A 6,000-nucleotide genomic window follows, 5' to 3' on the forward strand; every position below is an offset into this window, starting at 1 on the left:
GCTGAAATCTCCATCCTAGGAGATTTCAATGTTCACCACCAGCTTTGGCTTTCATCCTCTTTCACTGACCATCCTGGTGAACAAGCCTACAACTTTGCTATCCTCAACGACCTAGAGCAGTTGGTCCAGCACCCTACACGTATTCCTGACCGTCTTGGAGATCGGCCCAACATTCTAGACCTCTTCCTTACCTCAAACCCTTCTGCTTATTCTGTCAAACTGTTCTCTCCGTTGGGCTCCTCCGATCACAATCTTATTTCTGCATCCTGTCCTATCGCTCCTGTACATCCTCTGGACCCACCGAAGAGGCGATGCTTCTGGCATTTTGCTTCAGCTCGGTGGGACGACCTGAGGATGTACTTTTCCGATTTCCCGTGGAATGATTATTGCTTCCAGGATAGAGACCCCTCTGTGTGCTCAGCGCATCACAGAGGTGATTGTCTCTGGAATGGAGGCATACATTCCTCGTTCTTTCTCTACTCCTCACGCTAAAAAGCCTTGGTTTAATCACGCTTGTTCTCGTGCTGTCAATGATAGAGAGGTAGCTCAGAAAAGATACCAGAGCCTTCAAACTAATGCTAATTATGAACTTTACATTTCTGCCCGAAATCGTGCCAAATCTATTCTCCGACTATCCAAAATTCTTTCATTAATAGAAAATGTCAAAACCTTGCTTTCTCTCTAACTCTTCCGCGACTTCTGGCATCTAGCCAAAACATCTCCTCCAACTTCACTTCTTCATCTTTCCCTCCACTCCTCAGTCCTGTCGGCAACACTGCCGTCTCATCTATCTCTAAGGCTGAACTCTTCTCTCAAACTTTTCTAAAACTCCACTCTGGACGATTCTGGGCATATTCCTCCTACCACTCCCCCCTCTGACTCCTTTATGCCTGTTATAAAGATTCTTCAAAATGATGTTTTCTATGCCCTCTCTGGCCTCAATCCTCAGAAGGCTTATGGACCTGATGGAGTGCTTCCTATTGCCCTTAAAACTGTGCCTCCGTGCTGTCACCCTGCCTGGTCAAACTCTTTCGCCTCTGCCTGTCAACATCTACCTTTCCTTCTTGCTGGAAGTATGCCTTCACACAGCCTGTACCTAAGAAGGGTGACCGCTCAATCCCTCAAACTACCGTCCTATTGCTTTACTTTCTTGTCTATCTAAAGCTTTTGAATCAATCCTTACCCGCAAGATTCAAAAGCACCTTTCACTTCTGACCTTCTATCTGATCGCCAGTATGGGTTCCGCAAGGGGCGTTCTACTGGTGATCTAGCCTTCTTAACTGACTCTTGGTCATCCTCTCTTAGCCGTTTCGGTGAAACTTTTGCTATTGCGCTGGACATATCAAAAGCTTTTGATAGGGTCTGGCACAAATCTTTGCTTTCTAAACTACCCTCCCACGGTTTCTATCCTTCTCTCTGTACCTTTATCTCAGTTTCCTTTCTGACCGTTCTATTTCTGCCGTGGTAGACGGTCACTGTTCTTCCCTAAATCTATTAACAGTGGTGTCCCACAGGGTCTGTCCTATCTCCCACTCTTTTTCTGTTGTTCATTGATGATCTTCTTTCCAAAACGAACTGTCCTATCCATTCCTACGCCGATGATTCCACTCTGCATTATTCAACTTCTTTTAATAGAAGACCCACCCTTCAGGAACTTAACGACTCAAGGCTGGAGGCTGCAGAACGCTTAGCCTCAGACCTTACTATTATTTCCGATTGGGGCAAGAAGAACCTGGTGTCCTTCAACGCCTCAAAAACACAGTTTCTCCACCTATCCACTCGACACAATCTTCCAAACAACTATCCCCTATTCTTTGACAACACCCAGCTATCACCTTCCTCAACACTAAACATCCTCGGTCTATCCTTAACTCAAAATCTCAACTGGAAACTTCATATCTCATCTCTTACTAAATCAGCTTCCTCGAGGCTGGGCGTTCTGTACCGTCTCCGCCAGTTCTTCTCCCCTGCACAGTTGCTGTCCATATACAGGGGCCTTGTCCGCCCTCGTATGGAGTATGCATCTCATGTGTGGGGGGGCTCCACTCACACAGCTCTTCTGGACAGAGTGGAGGCAAAGGCTCTTCGTCTCATCAGCTCTCCTCCTCATACTGATAGTCTTCTACCTCTTAAATTCCGCCGCAATGTTGCCTCTCTTTCTATCTTCTATCGATATTTCCACGCTGACTGCTCTTCTGAACTTGCTAACTGCATGCCTCCCCCCCTCCCGCGGCCCCGCTGCACTCGACTTTCTACTCATGCTCATCCCTATACTGTCCAAACCCCTTATGCAAGAGTTAACCAGCATCTTCACTCTTTCATCCCTCACGCTGGTAAACTCTGGAACAATCTTCCTTCATCTGTATTTCCTCCTGCCTACGACTTGAACTCTTTCAAGAGGAGGGTATCAGGACACCTCTCCTCCCGAAACTGACTTATCTTTCGGCCACCTCTTTGGATTCTTTTTAGGAGCAGCGAGTAGCGGGATTTTTTTTTTTATTAATGTTTACTTTTTTGTGCCCTTGAGCTGTCTCCTTTGCTGTAAAAAAAAAAAAAAAAAAAAAAAAAAGATACAGATGGTGCGCGTCAGAGTGGCACTGATCAAATCTGAGTAAATACGAGTCGACGGCTGAGCTGCCTCACTAAGCCCTTGCTATTGTGCGTGAAATTGTTCCTGTCATCCTGATGCTTAGTGAGGCGGAAGGAGACATGAAAAGAATATTTATTACAATATTTATCATATATATATATATATATATATATATATATATATATATATATATATATATATATATATATATATATATATATATATATATATATATATATATATATATATATATATATATATATATTCGCTGCATGGAAAAAAGAGAGAAAAATCACGAGATAAAACTAATGAAGTTGTTGTAACCCGCTAGCGGGCTCTAAAGGGAGATAACACACTGCTTGCACTTGCGACAATTGACTTAAGATTCTGGTACTTTAAGAGTATTTAAAGGAGCTCGTAAGTTGGGGTGATGAAATGGTGTCGCTTTTCTTATATTTATTTTAATCTACCTTAATACTACTTTAACACCACAAAGAGGCAAAAATATTGTTAAAACCAGCGACTGGCTTAACGAGACTCAATGAGTCTTCAGGCTTTCTCTCACGGCTGGTTACTGACGTCAGTACTTGTATAACACTGAGAAGTTCTTCTCAACAATACGTAAATTAACTGTTACAGAATTATAATCACTTATTTCCTAAATATTCCTAAACAGAACTACTAACACAATGGATACGCTTTCCTCTACGGTACCACTTCACTCCGTACTCACGGTAATAAAGATGAGTGCTCTGCCCATGTTGTCTACGGAGGACAACTAAGTGTACAGAGAGCGAGCAGAGTGCTGGCTGATCTGAGGTCTCTCCTGCAAAATGGGTTTTTGGGCATGACATACATACATACATCACGAGGGTAATGTGTGAGTCTTACATCAAACTTATATAACAATCTTCCTAACCGGCTGGTCTATAAGGTTGGTTCACGCGCCTGACTTTTACATTATTATGAGCTAGGGTTAGCACCGGTTGATTTTATATACATGGAACGTAGGGGTGAGTATCATAGGAACATCCTTATGGTGTGTAGCCTTATGGTTAATGGATTCTAATCCTTAGAATGAGAAGGGTGGCTGTCAAGTGGGAGGTGGCGCACCCGAGCAGCTCGGTTTACGTGACCCTTGACCCGTCGATGGAGTCGATGGATGTTCCGTTGCTCGTGTGTTGACTGCTGGTAGATAAGCGGCGAGTTTTAGGGACACCCTGGCGCCTCGTCTGTATGTTCTCCGGGCACCGTGCTGTGTTCAGTGTTCTTCAGTGTTTTTGTAAGGGGAATGTTTAGCGTTCTATACCACTGTCGCCCTCGGTAGATATTGTGGTGGATAATGGTGATACTGCAGCTAGCGTAGTGGTGGTAAATAGTTCCGCGGGCACCACAAAGTTCTTATCTACTCCCAGCATACCATAAAAAAAATGGCGTTCATAATTTATTGTGACAAACTTTATTTTCTGACACGTAATTCAGTCTTGTATTATTAGCAGACAACGTTACAGCTTACAGGCAGATGCTAATAGAAATAACACGACACAGAGACCGTACACTGAGTCTGTGTGGCGGTTGTATCTGTATTGCAATGTTCAGGAACACAAAAATATGTAAATATACGTAATATAGAGCGAGTGTATGCTGATTGTGTATGTGTTTGTGCCGCAGAGTGCAAGATGGTGATCAGCGAGGGCTCGGACGTGGTGCTCACCGCCAGCTCGCACAAGCCGTTGCGCCGCAGCAAACACTCGCCTGCGCCAGAACGGGCTGGGCCGACCATCAGGACCCACCGGGAAGAAGCCTTGGACCGACCATCAGGATCCACCGGGAAGAAGCCTACCGGTGCAATAGGCCACGAAAAAAAAAAAAAAAAATTCCTGCCAACCAAAGGACGCGACGCTCAACTCCCACCGAGCCTGGTGTGCCCGCAGGAAGGACGGTGAGACACACACACACACACACACACACACACACACACACACAGTAGTTAGCGCACTCGGCTTACAACTAAGATGTCCGGGGGCAGTCGCCTCTCATCTGTATCCCTTGTCTACCCAGCAGTAAATGGGTCCCAGGTGTCAGTTGGGGGCTGTGTCCCGCCTCTCGGGTATGTATAGGCGTGATGTGAAGCTTCACCCGCACGCAAAGATCCGTCACTATACAACTCCAAGCACTTTCGGGGAGGGTACTGCCTGGCGATGGCATGGTCTAGCACTTGATCAGACCATGGTGAATAACACACTTTTCTACTTATTACCATTTTCACTGATCACTGCATTTTTTCAGAGGTCATTTAAATTGTTTATTATGAGATAGTTATCACACTGCAATTTCAGCATGATGAGTCACCACATAGTTACCAAGAGCACCGCCTTAAACTCCTTCCTGCAGAGCACCAGTGGCTGCAGTGGGACTTGGGGCCGCCGCACCTAGTGACCGGGGTGGTGACGCGCAGCCGCAGGGACACGGGGCGCAACCACTGGGTCAAGGCCTACACCCTCACTTACTCCAACGACTCCAAGGTCTGGCTCACCAACAAAGACGACAAGCACCTCGATACTAAGGTGAGCCAGATAGAGCTTCCTGTATTGATGGTAGGCAGTGGTGTGTCGTGCTGGTGGAAGGACTGAGGGTGTGGCCTGCTCTGTGTTGGCTTGGGGAGGGGATGCTGTGTGCTGTGACTGAGCTTGGGTGTGTTGCAACGCTTCACTTACGCACGCATAGTGATGGTAGGCAGTGGTGTGTGTTTAGGCTTGTGGAGGGACTGTCGGAGTGCGTCTCGGCGCTGCGTAACGAGTGAAGGATGTGGGCTGTTCTGTCTTGACTTTGGGGAGAGGTGCTGTGTGCTGTGCCTGAGCCTGGGTGTGCTGCAACGCTTTACTAACGCCCTCAAACTAATGGTAGGCAGTGGTGTGTGTTTAGGCTAATAGAGGAAGTGTGGCCTTGGGCTATGTTACTTGTAGCTGTGATGTGCTTGCCCGGTGGAGGAGCGCTGCGGCTGAGCGAGGGTTTGCCGCCATGCATGACTAACACTTTCATCGTCATAAGCTGTGGAGGGACGGGCGTTAGTATACAGCATCGTAGCTTCTATCTACAGCGTCTAATAGCATCCACTTTTTTGCCATGGGGCCTTTCCTTGTCATAGTATGAGGACAGTGATGAACATCCGGTGTCGTACATAGCGCCGGATAAAGACATTAATTCTTCCGAGATGTTTTAACTTGTTGCGCCTTAAAAATAAAAGTAAGGAGAAAAAGTACAACGTAATTTTATCGTTGGAGTCATTTACTCGTCTAGGGCTTCATAACGTTAATTAGTGCCTAGATCATTACATATCATCAATGTATAAAATCCAAGGTTTCTGTGTATTCATCTTGTAAATAAGTCATAGTAAGTTCTCCTCTTGC

The sequence above is a fragment of the Eriocheir sinensis genome, unplaced genomic scaffold (genome assembly GCF_024679095.1).
Source record: "Eriocheir sinensis breed Jianghai 21 unplaced genomic scaffold, ASM2467909v1 Scaffold852, whole genome shotgun sequence".
NCBI classification, from domain to species: Eukaryota; Metazoa; Arthropoda; class Malacostraca; order Decapoda; family Varunidae; genus Eriocheir; species Eriocheir sinensis.